Below are 18,532 nucleotides of genomic sequence, written 5' to 3' on the forward strand. Positions count from 1 at the left end.
CACGCCCCTGGGTTCCAGTCCCCACCCTGTCGATGTCTGAAAGGAAAGTGCGTTACTCATTGTGAGGTAGCCTAAAAATACACCTCTGTCTGCCTAAAGCTGCAGAGGACGAATTGCTTCCTTGTTACTGTTCACCAAAGGCCAGAAATGCTCCAAGCCAGGTGCTTGAGAACATGGGATCTAAAATCCATTTACTGTAGGTGCATACATATACAGGAAAAAGAAATCTAAGCTCATATTCTGGCTTATGTGCAAAAGTAATTAAGAAGACATCCATATTAGCTTCTATATTAAAAAAGCATGGAGAGATTAGCTGCTATATAAAGCCTGAAAGCTTTTTTAATTAGAAAATAGCAAATTGCATTAAAAATTATTCCTGAGATTGTATTTTAGTTTTGTATTAAGAGGACTGAAGGAAACCTTTGTAAAAGTTTTGACTTCTCATCATAAGAATTGGGTTTTTTCCCTCTGTTTTCCCCTCTTCTTCATATTGTGTTTTCCGTGGGTTTAGTTGCTCTTGGTGCTATTGTAAGTGATCATCCTCAGTCCTTAGTTTCAATGGAACTTCCTATCTTTCCCTACAACGAATTCCACAAATGTATTTTATCTGCCTTTTCTTAACCTCATTGCTGTGACAATGTTTTTAAAGAGCACTTCAAAGCCATCGTTCTTACTATAATCTTACTCTTCTCTTGCCTACACATTACTGAGAAAAACAGCTTTTGTGAAATTTCAGTTTAAAACTATGTCAGATGAAATTGATTTCAACAGATCTCCTGTAAAACTAACAATCCCTTCATTGCTGTATTTGCCAGTTTAAATACTTTGCAGTTGTGAATACTTATTCAGAGATGCAACTGTTCAAAACAATGCTAGAATGCAAATCACAGTAAAAGTACAGTAGCTTTTGTTTATTTGTTTTCCCAAGAAAGAGATGTAGGTCTTACTGTATCTATATTCTGCAATAATAAATACAATATGGGGCAAGTATTCTTGTGAGCTCAAAGTAACTTTAAATAAAATGCAAACTTCATTTGTTTTTCAAAGTGACGTATTTACCTGAAGAAATTTTGGTTAAAAACATGGAAACAGTGGATGGAAAAACAGTCCTTAGAGACACCTGACAAGAAGAGACATGGTTTTGTATACAAATAATTTAACTTGATCTAAAAAAGCAAACAGGAAACACTTTTTTTTTGCTCCTGAAGAGTTAGCAAGTCTGCATCTGGAAGAAAACATATAAAACTATAAAATATGGGTCACCGCACTGAATGCTTCAAAGCACAAATGTCCATTTTCAAAATCTATTGCTTCATTTTGATTAGGTGTGTGATAAGAGTATCTTACAGAGATGTCTCTGTATTGCTAATACCAGTTCTGTCTCGGTCCTGTAATGACGACAGGACTTTTGTTAGCAGTATTGTCAGTTTCTGACAGTTTTTTAAACACTGTATCCTCCCATCACTCTCTATATGAAAAGACAAGAACATCAGGTTCTGATTTCTCTTTTTGTGACTCATTCACTAGCAGAGGCTACGGGCCTTGTGATAGCCTGCAAGAGCCAGGATAATTCTGACAAAAGACCAGCAGCCTGACTAAGAATCTCCTTTCCAAGGAATAATCATTGATTTGCATTAGAGCTGCAACAATATTGTAATGAATTAGGGTTGTAATAAAATTTGTAGCAGAATTAATCAAAGCCTGTCTTGGAGTAGTAGACCATCTGTAGGGGCCTGTCAGTATTAAGAATGCCAAAGAACAGAATATACCCAGTACGGACAACACCATTTGGTGTAGAGCTCTGAAAAGAAATATTTTGCCAAATTATATTGGAAAATATAATGTGCAGTTCAAGTAAAGGGAAAAAAATACAGCTAAGCCATTTATTGTAATAGCAGAAACAAGATACAACTTCACAGTCACGTAATCCAAACTCTTTGATAGTATCAGTTCCTTACACCAAAGACCATACTGGAATCCAAACACAAAGTGTAGAATAATGACAATAATATACACTTAAGACAGACTTCTTTGCAGCTGATGAAAGTTCTCATTTCAGTTTGATTACAGGAACATCTGTGTTGTCTTTGGTGTCATGATTCAGGTGGATGTCATTAAGCATAAAAAGAAGAAAGCCAGATCAGGTGAGTTAACTAGCTAACAGACATACCTTCTAACAGATTGTTAGAAGCAATGTGTTGTAAAGTTTAGATAAGAGTTTATACTGGAAGCATTACAAGTTGCTATACTTAGGGTTTCAATGGTTTCTACTTTCAGATGTATTTTTGGCTGGTCTACTTTCATTTGTTTTCTGTCTTTAAAATAAAGTATTTGTAAATCTTTGTGAGTATACCATACATCAGAACCTGTGAAAAGCCCAGTGAAATTAATGGCTGTTTCTTTGTTTGAAGAAGAGTAAGTTATACACTAAACAAAGTAAATGCAAAATAGAAACTTTGCAGTCTGCTGTTTTCTGTAGCCTATGATGTACTGATTTGGGATACACAAAAGTGTAAAGCATATACACTTTTTTGTTGTTATTAAGTTATTCTAAATTTAAGAAATTCAAAATAATATTAGAAAACATATAACATTACTTATTGTCTTTTGTTCCAGTGTCTCCTTTTATTCTTTCTAGATCTCTCTTTTCTTCTTAACTGTGGCAGCAGCATCTGTGTCTCTCTTTCATAGTTTGATGAAAATGTATGGGTTTTTTTTTATGAAACACTAAACAAAAACACAAATGTAAATAGAAATGGAGCTCAGTCACTTCTGCTGCATAACTGGGAGCAAGCACCTACAGGTGTGTGCTTTAAAATTTGAGGAAAATACATTTTAGCTTTATTCCATTGCGCCTGGCCCTGATGTATTCATTTGTTCTTCCCCAGTGGCAGACTTGTTTTCAGCTTTCATTTCCTACTACAAAAGCCAAGTCAAGAGCCATAATATAATGGTCTACTTATTTAACTAACAAATAAAAAAGTTTAAAAGAATTGGAAAAAATAAGTCTGCCATTGTATTAATTTGAACTTTGAAAAACTGGGTTATTTTCTCACAAAAAAAATGCAGCATGAATAGAAACAACGCAAAGAAATGAAAATTATTAGAAGCATGGAGTTCCTGAAGCAGAAATAAGAGATATTCAGTCATCAGCCCCTCTGTTCTGACTGTAAAAAATGGGAATACTAGATTAGGCTATTGTTCTGTTTACACTATGTTGCATTACAGTAGAGATTATGGGACAGTAATCAACTTGATAAGATTTAACCACTTACCATGGTCACAAGAAACTGTTAAAGCTATAATTGACCAGTAAAGCTTATCATCACAAGATATAACCAAGCTATGCTATTTAAATAATATTCAAACAAAGGGAACTAAGGAATATATTTATTTGGAGGAAAAGAAAATAAGTCATGAGGGATTTATTCATATTAAAAGCCAATTCCCTACATTTTTACCTTTGTTATCTTGAGTTACCGTCATAATGCAAGTACTTCACAACTGGTAAGATCTGGAGAGAAGAAAAATAATGGAACTGAGCCAGAAAACTACTCTGACATGGAATAAACTGATATCTCTGGAAGAAAAGAAAAATAAAATCTGTTCTTCAGTTTACACTGAAAGTTACAGAACAGCTGTTGCATTTTGCCATGATGTGGTAATCAGACTTGGGGTGAGCACCTGGCCAGTTGCCATGTCCTTCCCATTCACCCACCCCAACAACAAACAAACAGGAACCACTGAAACAAAGTTAAGGTTGCTGTTGATTTCAGGATGAGGTCCTCTTACCCTAGTCCATGAGAGTATTGCACCTGTCAGTCAATACTGTAGAGGACTGCTGTCTCATCTTCATCATTTTGGATATCCAGCCATAGATACCTACCAAACTGAATTGTAGTTTCCACCACTTGTTAATTTCCTTCTTTACTTTTCTCACGGCAGACCACCAATCAAAGTCTGCTGTCTTGGTTTTCAAAATCATTAGTATAATTTATTTCTGTCTAACAGTGACACATGCTTTATTGAGGATGGAAAATCCAGGGCACATCATCTGAAGGAAATTGAGGTCCCCCCTCAATTCCCCAGTTGCAGGAAACTGAGAGCTCCTTCTCTTTATATGATCTTGACCACTACAGTGAAGTTGGCAGGTACAAACAAAATCAGAGGCATGGGGTTGCCTACTCTCAGCACTTCATCTTTTCTCTGCAGAACTGCTAGCAAGATCATCTTTACCAGTTTTAAAGAGCTGATTTCTGAAGGCTGAGTCACTGCGTTTATCACATTCACGTGGTGCAAAAACATGGACAGGAACCGAATGGCTAAAGTTTGGTAAAGTTAGAAACTTTACCAAGGAAATAAGAGTAGCCCCAAAATGAGATCAAATTTCTATAGCTTCCCACTAAGTCAAGTAAATTAAGGAAAAAAAGTGAAAAGAATGAAAAACAGTAGCTGATATTTTTTAATTTAATTTTAAATGTATTTGTGATACACAGATACCATTTAGATAACACAGGATTGTAGCTATCTATCCTCCATTTCAGTAACTGGACAATTGTAACTTTCATTGAAGAATTCTTAAATTCATTGTCCAATTTTCTTATTGTTGTAGTCATAACGTACAAAAGGATCTCAAGTTAGAGTTGTAACACAGGAAAGCTAATGGCCCATGCCATTCTGACTACTTCATTTATGTTCTGGTCTTTGAAAACTCAAGGGAAGTTAACTATAGAATTAAATGTATCATTTTGGTTGCTATAATTAAATCTGTATTTCTGTGACAATGATCTATTACACTGACTTTATGAAATACGGCCACTACTTGAGGATCTAATTCAGTTGATTATGTACACTTATCTTACCAATTCTAAACTAAAAATACAATGGTCTTTCTCATTTTTTTTTCCTCATTTTTACCTCTTAGAACCAGCTCTGTAATTTACATATATCCTAACACATTTAATTAAATGTATCTAGGACCACTCTAACAACCAGAGGAAATGACTTAAAATGGATTCGTGCTGCTAGAATCTCTTAGCTCCCAAAATAGGGTACTCCCACGTAGACTGGCTATTGGGAACACACTCTAAACTGTGCCGACTTCCGAAACGTGCCTTGGAACTGGGAAGAGGGGGAGTTTGTCTAGTCCAAAACATGATAGGTACTGTTTTAAAAGTACAGGCACTCGAGATCCAGTGCCAAGAAGTGCCTCCTGAGCCTGTTTAATTAATTTACTAGCATAAATGTAACTGTCGGTGAAATCTGGTTGATTCTGAAGGCATTCTTTTCTTCTGCCTACAGAAGCATCTAATGAATAAGTCATCCTCAGAACCTTAAACGTGTCTTAAAAAAACACTACTTTAATATTGATGATTTCATATGAAGTGCCTTCCTTCATTTAAGAAGGGCTTATAGATCCATGGTTTCACTTGGTATTGCCTGGTTTTGCACTCCTCCTCTAAAAGTTTCTACTTTCTTTATTGCTTTATATCCCCACTTTTACATCCTATTCCACTTGTTTGATTTGCTAAGTATCTTTTTGACTAAGAGCAGTCTGTGACTTCAGTAATGGAAACACAACCATGTATCATGGATGAAGAACTGGTATATACAACAATGAAATTCTACATTAAATTAAATGTATTGTTATTTATTAAACTATATATTGAAGTGATATAACATGATAGACTCTCTTTACACATTACTGTAGAATTTTACAGAAGTGTTTGAGAGCTGGTTTTTGTGGTATATACCAAAGTAAAGTTCACACAACAACACAGCCTGAGGAGAAGAGTCACTGCCTTTCTTAGGTTACATACGGACTTGAGTGAACCAATGCTCAGCTGTTTAATGGTGTTCATTTGGTAAAGTGTTCACTGTAACTGAACACTTCCGTAGTTATAGTGTATATGTTAGCACTGTGTTAGCAAAGATTAAAGTCATAATTTGTGTTCAGAAAGAAAAAATGAGGACAAGTACTTGCAAGTTAAAATGAACAGGGAGAAATGTTTCCTAATTGTCAGCTTGGTATTAGGTAACATTTCCTTACAAATAGGTACAAAATGGCTGCTTCCTTCTAGTCAGTCTGGCACATTTATTTCTAGTGGATTGCAGATCTAAGCATATGCATTTTGCAAGAATGAATATGTTTGAGGTACAACTGCAATGACGGAGAACATAGTTCTTGCAAATTCAAGGAATCTGTTCTTTTTGTTGCTGTGATCACTCAACAAGCCATTGTTCAGAGGGAAAAAAATCCATGAATGTGACTATGCCTAATCTCCATTGCCCATTTTGTAGGCATTCTCATTGTTTAATTGATTCTGCTGGGGGGAGTCAATTTAAAAGCCCAAGGAAAAAAAGAAAAAAAAAACAGGAAGAAGTATTAAACTTTAAAGCTTAGTGAAAATCACTAATAACTTTAATTTTTCCAAGCAACTTTGGTTGCATATGAAATACACAGTGAAAGTAATTTTAATTTCAACAGTTCGTCTTAATCTTAGGAACAAAAATTATATAAAGCTGCTGAGAAGTGACAGAAACCTCAAAACGGAGAGAGCAAACAACAAAGCGTATAAACAGCTGTTGCTCTATTCTTCCTCCACCTTTAAGGATGAAGAAGCATATGCACTCCTGTCAATCCATTAGCACTGAATAGAGCAGTACTCTTTTGGCAGATCTGAAAAAAAAATAAAAATAAAAATAAAAATAAAAACAGGAGAAATACTTGATCAATACTGAAACTCCATAAAATGTTGAGGAGCAGATTCAGAACTCCCAGAAAAATCAAGTGATAGACACAAATAGAAGTATTGGTACAAACACCTTAGTGAAAATACTAGCTAGGGGAAGAAATGTCTAAGCAAAATTTCTTTAAATTTATCAGCCACAGAAGAGGTAAGAGAACAGCAGTGGTAAACCTTACAAACAATGCTTAATTCAATTGTATTGAAACTACTACTTGCTCCTTCAGAATGTATACAAGTGAAACGATAAACTATAAATCACAAGGGCTTTCCTGTTGGGATGAAGGAGTAGTCTGCCACGTAGTGCTGAATTTACTCAGAAATCTTCAGGGCAATCTGAAAGCAAATATGTATAGGAAAAAGCAGACATGGAAACCATGAGTTACGGAAGCAGCAACTACAGTAAAGGGGAGGATAAATGCATTTATCACTGAAGTATGGCTCAAATAAAAATATGTTTACAAGCCATGAGAGATCAGGCTACAGTACAGAGCACGGCTTCTTGATCCTTCCATAAACTTCACCGCTAGTGCTATATGGCAACTGTATGTCACCATCTTTAATATGAACTGTGGAACTGGAGAGATATTGGGATAAAATGAGGCAGTAGTTATAACAGGAGTATTTTTAATAACATGTCTCTGCTCCCTATTTAAATTCACTTTGGATTTTCCAAAATATACTTTTCTTTCCTGCATTCTTCTTTTTTAATGCCTTGATCAGGCAACTATGAAGAGTAGTATATCTGAAAATGAGTAGAAATATTTCGCAGCTACAGCAATTGGTCTGAGAAAAAGGATTACCTCTCTGCACAAAACTTATCTCACTGGAAATATTCTTCCTGCTTTCTTTCATGCTGGTAATGGATTCGTGCTTTTGGCATTTAAGTGCAATTATAGTTTTAGGATTCTAAACAGCACTACAGCCTATGCTTTATAGACAGAAGGATTTATTTTGAAAGGAAAATAAGCAAACCTACTTTGATGTCTGTAATGGGAGAAAAAGACGGGAATGCACACAAAACAAAATATTCTGGATGTTGTCAATTATTTGATATATTATTGTTTACAAAGATTAGTCACAGAAATACCTGGTATCTAAACATTAAAAAAAAAAAGCTTAAAAATGTATAGGAGGTCACTTCCTTTTTTTTTTTCATAAAAGCATTAAAAATGGCTTTATCTAAAATGTCTTGGAAGCTAACGTTGTGTAATTTCACTTCTCCTGCATAGGACAGCGCATTCATGTACAAAATATGTATCATTTCTTTAGCTTTGGAACTGTGTACCCTGCTGACACACTGAGTTTATCAGTGTTTTTTAAATGGTCTCCAGTTTTGTCAGATTCAGACAAATGATCAGAAAAGCTATTATAATATTTGAATCTTTCAGTGATATCAAAGGATGAAATACGTTTAATCCATCCAATTTTTAAGCATGTGAAGTAAGTTGATATTTTCAGATACCACTGGAAAACAATTTCTTACCTGGTGATTCTGTATCATGTTTGCCATGTCAGGAGCTTAGCTGTTCCTTCTGATAGCACTTGTAGATTCCTTCATCGTTCTTTGTATAGCAAAAGAGCTTTCATTTGTATGCACAGTGAAGTGTCCTATTTGTGTTAGTCCTAGTTCAGCACTTGTTAGCCTTGTAGGTGCTACTTTTTTTGTTGTTTTTCTCCATTTCTTTTCTCTGCACTGAGTGACATTTAATGAGATATTCTCAAAGGGAGAGCAAGTCTACTTTGGATAACAGCTACCACAGAGAGTTTTCCTTCCATGTAGACACTTAAATAATAACGAGGTTTTAGAAGGCAGCAGGATACTGACTGTTCTGAATGTACAGCTCTAGTTGTAGAGCATCTGATCCTTTTGATGGGATTCTGTAAGCTGTGTTCAGGTAACACACTGTGCACATAGTTAAATTTAATAGCAGAGTTTGGCTATCTGGACAAAGAAAAATAAGCCTTCTAAATGATCCTTTGGGTTTCATAAAGATTTTCTATTTCTTATACACATTTTTTTCAGTACTACTGGAAGTGATTAAATATTGTAATTGAAGTCTATGATTTAATTAGTCCAAATGCTTCACATAAACACTTGGCTAAAGTAGATGACGATGTATATTTTCAAATTCCCTTTCAGAAGGTCGCACATATGGCCTTTAGTTATACAATTACTTAAATTATACTCAAATTAGGACACTTCAAATCCACAGTGTTACACTGGATCTGAATGTAGGAAAAAAAGTTTTTATATGAAAAACCGTAGGTTTTATTAACTTGATCTTAATCCCTGGATAAGAATCCATGCTAAATATTAATTCCAGATAGTGGTAAGCAACCAGAGGATGCAACATGCTTAAAGAAAAGATTTGTTTCCCCCAGAGGACAAAACAATGTTTGAAATTATCTTACCCTGTTGAGTGAAATGGCTCTTTATTTCTTGTTACAGAGCAGAGATGGTGATTCACACTGTACTGTAAGAAACAAAAGTGAAGAAAGAAGATGAGGCCTAAAAAGGATTTAACTTGGTGTGGCAGAGGGTTCTGAGGAATGCAAGTTCAGGTTGCTTGCACATAAGAACACTAGGTCTTCAAGACTTCTAATCTTTGTTCATTTTTGACCTTTCTTATAAGCCTACTAATACAAAAGGTAAGAAAAAATGCCTGCTTGCAGACATTCTGATTATATTCTTCCTTTCAGGGCTCCTATCTGTATTTGATATTTCACAAGTTCTCTGTGAAGCAGGACTTTAGGGTACCAAAGGCTATGAATCTTTCAGTCTTTCTTTCAGGTCCTTTTCAAAAACTGCTCCCATCTCATTAGACAGATAAACCATTCTGGTTGCACTACGGTACAGGTTTTTCTTTTGTTACCAAGCTACATTCTTTGCTCTAGAGTAGACATTTTGTGAGGTGGTTGTTAGTTAATTTTCTTGAGAAGCTGCAGGTAGTTGATTTTTTGTAGTTCTCTTCCTCTTCCCAATTTGTTTGATAAATATAATGCAGCAGCAACAGCAGCCATGGAATTGAATGATGCTGTTTGTCAGTTACCTCCTGGTGCGATTAAGTCAGCAGGAGTATAAAAGAATGCCTTTAAAAGAAGAGTAATTTTCTTAAATATTGAGTGATTCTCTTACGATAATACTTGCAATCAGCACTCAGCATGTGCTGCAGCCACATTCTAGAAGATAAAATTGGCTGCTTCAAAGAGTTCAGCATAAAACAGACGGTTGGGGTACTGTAGTTCTCCTACACTAAGTTATTAAAAGACAAATCACTTATGCTACTGAAGCTCGAACTGAGGTGTTCCAAAATCACATGGGTAGTTAATGGAATGGAAAATAGTGAAGACCTGCATGCTGCTATTTGAGATTTAAGCTGTGGTCACATCTGCATCCAGATGTGGGGTCCTCAGTACAGGAGAGACATTGACCTGTTGGAGCGTGTCCAGAAAAGGGACGCAGAAATGATCCATGGAATGAAACACCACTTCTATGAGGACAGGCTGAGAAAGCTGGGGCTGTGCAGCCTGGAGAAGAGAAAGCTCCAAGGTGACCTGATTGCAGCCTTTCAGTATCTGAAGGGGAACTACAGGAAAGAAGGGAACAGACTCTTTAGCAGGGTCAGTGGCGATAAAACAAGGGGAAATGGTTTCAAGCTCAAAGAGGGTAGGTTTAGGTTAGATATAAAGAAAAAATCTTTTACAGTGAGGGTGGTGAGGCACTGGAATAGGTTGCCTAGTGATGTGATTGATGCCTCGTCCCTGGATATTTTCAAGGTGAGGCTGAATAAGGCCCTGGGCAACCTGACCTAGCTGTGGTTGCTGTTCATTGCAGGGGAGAAGGACTAGACGGCCCTTAGAGGCACCTTCCAATTCTAAGAATTCTGTGGTTCTAGGAAAATCCATCCATATTAGTTAGCATGTATCGGGCTTTTTCAGAGATCAACTTGAAAACTAGGATACTTTCAGCAGCATAGAAATGAATAAGACACATGTGTGTAAGTAGAATGAAATAAAGTAAGGAAGAAATGAATGAGAGAGGTAAGGGAAAAGTCCAGGATAATGTACTGCAATAATTAGAATTTTTATTTGTAGGAAAAAAAAAGCACTTACTGCAATGAAATTATGATAGTGATTGTGAAACAGATACTGGGAGAACACGTAAAAGCTATTAGTGATGAAGTACTTCTTGTTAGCCCAATTCCAGCAATGGTCAGCACTTCAAGTACAGAGATGATTCCTACACCTAGCACCTCTGGCTGTCAGTTTTTAATGGAATTTAGGGTACAGTATTATCCCTGAAATTGCTGTTTACTTCTTACAGTTGGAACCAAGGCAGAACAGTATCCCAAAGGCTGCACATTTCCTGTACTCAGAAACAAGATTAACTATTTATAGCTGCTATCAGTGTTATTTGCTATTACAGAAACTTAAACTGATTATTCAGTTGTTTAAAATGCTACATTTCCCTGTGTTCTTCCTTCCTCTCTTCAAAAGACATTATTTTTAGGTACTAAATTTGAAGGGAAGCTATCCTAAATTTTTTAATTATCTGAAACATTATTTCCATTTTTTTTATACTGTTGTACATTTTTGTTACCTAAGAAAAGTATGAACTAGGTGAATCTCAGCCACTGACATAATGAAAGATGTTAATTTGGGTGGAATCAATGTGCTGAATGAAGATCCTTGTGGGAAAATAAATGTGCTTCACATACTGTCCATTAGGAATTAAATTCCATGCCATTCAGATTGGATGAATAGTGTGGCTGGAGATTGCTTATTTTGTCATTATAAAATTAATATAAAATTTAAAATAAATAAAGATTATGCTCTGTAATTAATATGACAGTTCTACTACTGCTGAAATGAACTGAGAAGTACACTGACACTTCATTTACTAAACACAAATTACAATTTTTTTTCTAGTAAGTGAGGCTCTTTTTAGAAAATAATAATCGTCATTGTGTCAATGAACAGGAATAATTTCATTCATTTCTAAATAAATAGATAAGTACGCACCTTTTTCCTAAGTTATTCTCTTTTTTTTCGCATTTATCTTTTTAATGTTCAGACCATATTCTTCTGTTATCTGATGACAGGATCAGCAGGGAAGTAGCCACTTCTTCATATAAAGTGCAGTGTTGCTGCTGTTCAGGTTTTGAATCTCTCTTTTTGCTCTCTAGCAATATCATTAGCGGGTATTTGGTCTATAGTTTAACTCCTGCTTTATGGGGTATTTACAGAGTTCGTCTCATCTCACTTTAAAAAAAATCTCTATCACAATGACAGAAATGAAGGCATAATCTGATATGTATTAATTTAGGAGCAGTGTCAGGTTTAGCATTCCTTGTTATCAATCTACTCACTATCCTAGCAATTCATATATGGTGCTCCATCACAATTCTTTCTATTATGACAGCACAGCTACTTGTATAGTTCCATGGTGAAGATCAGTGAAGTGATCCACTGAAAATTGACCCCATTTTTCTTCCCTGTTTCTCTCCACAAAAATTTTAGCCAGATCAGTTCTCAGCCCAGTTCATCCTGTGACTGCATAAAGCGCTTGTACTGGCATACAGAAGAGAATTGCAGTGAATAAAGGTATAAGAGTACACTGAATCTTTTATCATTGCCAAGGAACTTCTTTCCTTCAGCAAGGTGAAACATGTGGACTTAGTTGTATGAGAAAGCTTCTCACATCCAATTATAACTGGGTGCAACCCTTTTAATTGAAAATTTAGATACTGGAAACCAGAATATTTTTATTTATTAGAAGAAAAAGGCATTTTAGAGTGCAGATTCATGTAGTAAGCCTGCTACCTTCTGCTACTCTACTGGTATAATCATAGTCTTTTTGCAAATACAATAAACACATTTCTGAGCCATTTTGAAATTTCCTATTTTCCTTTCCAACCTGTTAGTGAATCATAATTTTTGTGAGAATATATCCAAATTACTGTTTATATTAGATATATATCTCTCTAGGAAAAAGGAACAATTCTAATCTAGAAAGTGTTGTCATACAGTTAATTGGATAAGTTAACAGTGTACTCAGAAATAACATTCTTAAATCTAAAAATCAATGACTAATTTTAGTAAAATATTCTTAAATAAGTGGAGAAAAAGTCCTCTCTCAGAGAAGTAAAACCTTTGTTCTTACCTGATCTCTGTGATAATACTCAAGATGGTACTGAATAAAAAATTTCAACTGGGAGCTTTTAAATCATTTCCCCTTTTTTCTTCCTTCTATATTATCCAGTTGTCATTAATTAAAGACACAGCAAAAACTATAGATCTAGTATATCAAGCAACAACTAGGCTTTTGGTTTCATCATCTGAAAAAAAAAAAAAACAACTATTTATTGATTAGCTTAAGCTTTGCATTTTAGGCAGTATTGCCAGTCTGTTCACTCAGATGCCAGTTCCCAGCCATCCATTCAGAAGTGGTGTGTCCTAAGAACAGTAGACTGCAACCATGTTTTTTCCCTTACCCGCAACATGATAAGCATATGTCAGAATTTAGCAACTCCAATAACAAAAATGGCCCATAGCAGAGCTCCTACCTATAGCAGAGCTCCTACTGCCAAGTGATTATATCAGTAGGTCTCACAGCTTCTGTTGCATTCAGCCTATTGGTTGGTTGGGTTCTAAACACAAACACTGCCACAAATCCAGAACATTTTCAATCTAAACGGGGATACATATGACAGATGGATGTAGAACACAGATGGATGGAGGGAGTAGAAAGCCTACATTTCCAGAATCCATGTCATACTCGTTATGTGAAGGAAAATAGCTCAATTTCTGCACTACTCAATACAATATTTCTTGAGCCTGGAACTCTCACAAATGAATGGCTGATTTACTGCTCAGCAGCTTCTGTCTTTTAGGCAGCAAACTTTCCCATTGCCCCTATTTTTCTCTTTTTGATTTTATTTATCATTCATGTCAACCATTTCTAAGGGTCATGGACATGATTTTCTTTTCATTCACCAAATCAAGATTAAAATATGTAAGCATTTTATGATCACTACCACCTTTCAAGTGGCCTTAAAAGTTTGGTTTTTTTTAGCGTGGAAGAAGAAAACACAATAGTGAGGAGTAAGGTAAAAAACTCCCTTTTTTAGGAAAGAAGAAATGGAATTGAAAATTATAATAGGTGTTAACTCCCTCTAAATCATAGCTATCAATACTACATGCATAGTAGAGCTCACCTTTCCAAGATACCAATTAGTTAAATAATTTATGAAATATATACTCTATGTACAAACAACCATGGAGCCTTTCTCTCGTCATTATTTTCAGTATTTTGGCTTCCCCAAGAATGAACAAAAAGATTTATCTACCTCAATAAAATGAAATGAACAAGACCTCTCACAATTTTCTAAATGTCACGTTGCATAAAGCCATGCTGCCGTAGATGAGATGAGACTGCATTTTTCTATGTTACTGGAAAAAGAGCAACATATATGCTACAAAAGTGAGATGCCACTTAGAACACAATCTAACATATTTGAAGAAAAATTCAATCAAGTGGTTTAGTAACATTGCACTATTCTGCAAATGGAAGAGGTACTACACCCATATTATTCTGGAACAGCAATTAATATGTTTCAGCTCCTGGCCATATGGCTGTTTCACAGACTATCTTTGGACAGTCTCTGTGGGCATTTCTGGCAGTGCAGTAGTAATACACCATCTATCTAGCTCTGTATTTTAAATCTCTAAATCAAGGAAAAAAGCACATACACATAGCTCGGAATAATCACAAAAAAATTCAGCAAAAATATTTTCAGTTACTGTTAAAAACCAACACAGTCATTACCATGTTGGTGTTGCAGCCTTTTCCTTTGCAATTTTACTGATACTCCTTAGAAATTTCCACTGCTCTGAAAATTCCATCAAAAACAAGTTATTTTCTTTCTAGTGTGAATAGAAGTGACAGAATTTGGCTCATTCTTACTACTGTGATTTAATAATGTATGCTCTTTAATTATCACTCATTGTAAAAGAATACACATTTGAAAACATTAGGAATGATAATATTGTAGAACATGCTTTCAGAAACTGACAATTTTTAATAACCTTTAAACACTTGCACAAGCATGAAGCGATTTCTTGTAGATACTGGAATAATTTCTGGCAGATTTGATGTGCTCCAGGATACAATATAACAGCACTCTCAGATGTACATTTGCATTGCAGTAGCGTAGAAAAATTGTTGCAGAAAGACTACACTGACCTGAGCCACAGCAAGCAACGTGATGATTTGTTGTCATGCTTGTCATCACAAGTTCAGTCTCATCTTGTAATAGCCAGATAAGTATATTTTCCTTTGAAGCTCAGAACATTTCTGAAAGCTATGGCACAACATTTTTATCTCCTTTTCTTAATAAAGCTCCTTTGCCTGTTCAAACGGAATATCCAGAATTACTAGTGTCCCAATGTGCCTCTATTCAAGCTTATCTAATTCAACAGAATGAAGCTTTCGGAATCAACTAGGAAGAAATATCAAGCAAACTTACATATGTTTTTACATACATATACTGCACAATCTCATATATGTATATTTAATATTTGTGGGTATGTTTATACACACACTCATATATATAAAACTTTCATGGTAGAAACTGGAAACAAAGCATTTGGCAATGCTCACTCATGAAGTGGGACTGAATCATAAACCATTCCAGAGATTCAGGCTAGTTTCCCAATTTTCTGCAGAACAGCCATTGCCAAATATAATAAACGCTCTCCTCAAAGGCAATAAGGATTATTTCAAAATGAATTTACATCTTCAGAAATCCTAAAGCCCATACGAAAATGGTATTGAAGCAAGCAGCAGTTGTTGAGATGTTAACATTATTTTAAATATAACCAAGTTCTACCTTAACAAGCAAATTATGATTAAAGAGCTTTGCTCAGAAAACTTGACAAAAGGGGAGACTTATATCAAAGGCAAGAGAAAGCATTGCATCAGCATAGCCCATCATTTTCTTTTTTGTTTAATCTTCATCCATTTTGCTGCTAGACATTTTAAGTTTTTCCCTCGTATTCTCGTTGCACTATGTAGCACAGAACTGAAATTGCCAACAACGTATAACTTTCCCCCAAACGTAAGCACAAATCCAATCAGGTACAGCTCAAGGGTGAAAGAAAAGAAAATGTGCTGAAATTTTGGGAAGACACAAAATACTAATGAAGGGAAGGTCAAGAGAATATGGAAATGCCTAAAGAAAATGGCATTGTTTACAGTGTGGAAAGAAAAGGGCAGATGAGGGAATTTTGAAGAAAATCCTACTCTTTTATCTCTCAGCCCAAATACATTTATATCAGTCTGCTGATCTTCTACTCAGATTTTTCCTAATCAGATTAGCAAAAATACAACAGCATCTTGAAAATGGTTGCAGAGATGCAGCTTATTCTGCTTTTTCATGTCTGCTTCCGGCCAGGGAATATGCTTCTCTTTTCTTTTCAAACAAAAGCGCTGTGATTTAAATTATTCATCTCACAAAACTTCTAAATACGCAATAATAGACCACACATTCCCAGTATAACACAATGGTGTATTAAGTATGTTTTTCTGAGTCATGTTACCATGAATTGTAACATCTTCATTTACTATGTTCCACCTGACTATTTTAACGTGTGTAACATCACTACACCTCCCACCTCCCAGTCTGAAACAACTGGAAAAAATGTACAAGACCTGAACAGTTTTGAAGAAAAAAAAGAATTTTTAACATGCCGTGATACTGTAACAACGTCATGTCTTAAAAGAAGGCATGTTCTGCTTTACTAACATATCCCAGTTTACAATAAATGGATATACATGCTATCCAGCTCCATAAATTAATATATTTATATGAAACCACAATAAATGATGACCATCTCCTTTCCTGTTTATGCTTCTATTTCATTTTAAGGTAAAAATCAACTCATAGCTGATTTCTCAAAGGAACACAATTTCTAACTAATGCTGCTAGTCAGGATTTGTTGTATATATTACTGTTACATTTACTATTTTTCTGATACTACAGAGCTCGGTTTATTTCCAGGATAACAAATAAGCACCTTATGCCTTCCTTCCATTCCCAAGCTAAGGAAGCTATGCAACCCAGTAACAAGTTTATTCTAAGATACCTGAAGATCTGTTTAAATATTGAACAAATCAGCCCCAGGAGCTCGGAACGTACCTTTCACTTTTCAGATATGATCCATTACAAGATGAACACATGCTTTTCCTTTCCCTCAAGGATTCTTCTGAAAAGTCCCCAAATAGACCCTAGAAATCAGAATGGTTAAGGTTCTGAGTGAGTTAAATCTTATCCTGAGCAGACAAACCATATAAAACAGAGTGAAGGAAATATAATAACTAGCTAAATCTGTCATTTTGTTTTGTATTTAAGCAGCTGTTTTAAGTTTGATAGTTTCAGTGCTTTCTCCTTGTGTATACTCTATATGATGATTTATCCCTTTTTAATTCCTACTGTTGTTCTTATCTCAGGGGCTTTTAAAAAAAATGATGGACGTTTTCTTCTTAAGAGAAGTTGCACTTTAAAAGTGTATGTAGATAGAAGAAAAATAGAAGAAGGGAGAAAGATATCTGCATAGCACCTCAGCAAATGCTTGCACTAAAAAATTCAGGCAGTGGCTTGATCCATTTTTGGTATAGCAGAGCATTTTACTGTCTTCTCTTTTTCTCCACTGCTTTTGTTAGGCCACTTCATTGTGAGTTTAAGGTGACATTTTGAATTTTTATAATATAATACAGTTTTACTTTATTTGTGTTTGATTTACTGTTTTACCTTAGTTTATAAAATCATTCATCTTTGATAACAAGTACAAATAAACATTGTTTCTGTTTTAATTATTTGGGTTTTTTTTTCCTGCTATTTCTTGCTAAGGTTTTGGCTGTTTTAACTTAGATTTCATTTCTGTCTGTTCAAATACATGTTGATCGATTTCTTTTGAGGGCATTTTCTGTTGTCCTCACATCAGATATTAATTTATACCTGCTGTGAGATTAACTGTAATACACATTACATATGTAGTAAAACCTACTCCGTTCATATGAGCCAGTTACCATGAATGAAGTTGACGAATGTATCTGTACTAAGATAATGATATACATCCAACAGAAGGCTCCTTCAAGAAAAATAATAAAAGATTTGACAGCCTATTAGGTTTTTACAAAGAGCAAGAAAGGAAGAGGGAAGAAAAACAAAAAAATCAGACTCATTAACTGCAAATATGTTACACCTGGAGCAAAAAATTCTTAGCTATCAAAGATAACCCAGTGATGCTTACCATATCTTAATTAAACACAACATGGGCTGATACGGTGCAAATAATGTACCTAACCTCCATGCTGTAAGTGAATTTCTGCCTAGACATGTAAGACTATTTTGAATTCTCTGCAGCTTGCAAATTGTGCTGAGCAGCTGTCAGATTTCTGCATAATGCATTTCAGTCAAGACTTGAGAAGGGGCTCATTTGTAAGCGTTTTGCAGGAAATGCTTTCCTGACAAGCATGAAATGTTAGGTGGTAATCTTTGCTTTTACACTATTTTATTATAAACTATATCAAAACATACTTTTAGGAAAAAAAGATGACATATTTTCAGAAGAAAGACTGGCCCGATCCTTACTTAATATGCTGATTTTTAATAGTTTCACTCTGTAAAATTTCCAGACTTGATGCTACATATTAACCTTATATAATAACATTCTAACATTACTAGAAAATACTGCTGTTCTGATGCAAGTTTTACTCTTCC

General features: G+C 35.1%; 2 long non-coding RNA genes across 3 annotated transcripts; one reads left to right on the forward strand and one right to left on the reverse strand.

Annotated features, from left to right (window-relative positions):
- On the forward strand, positions 89-12,893 carry LOC110404636. Its single transcript, XR_002442381.1, has 4 exons — positions 89-196; positions 2,060-2,144; positions 9,199-9,398; positions 12,270-12,893. It is a non-coding gene; the product is annotated as an uncharacterized LOC110404636 (long non-coding RNA).
- Positions 6,448-18,312, reverse strand: LOC110404637. 2 transcript variants are annotated; one of them, XR_002442383.1, is made up of 4 exons: positions 14,995-18,312; positions 12,913-13,087; positions 9,162-9,223; positions 6,448-6,679 (listed from the first exon to the last, which is right to left on the reverse strand). It is a non-coding gene; the product is annotated as an uncharacterized LOC110404637 (long non-coding RNA). The 2 variants fall into 2 exon arrangements; XR_002442382.1 differs by having other exon boundaries at positions 12,913-18,312.

Source organism: Numida meleagris, chromosome 11, assembly GCF_002078875.1.
Source record: "Numida meleagris isolate 19003 breed g44 Domestic line chromosome 11, NumMel1.0, whole genome shotgun sequence".
NCBI lineage: Eukaryota > Metazoa > Chordata > Aves > Galliformes > Numididae > Numida > Numida meleagris.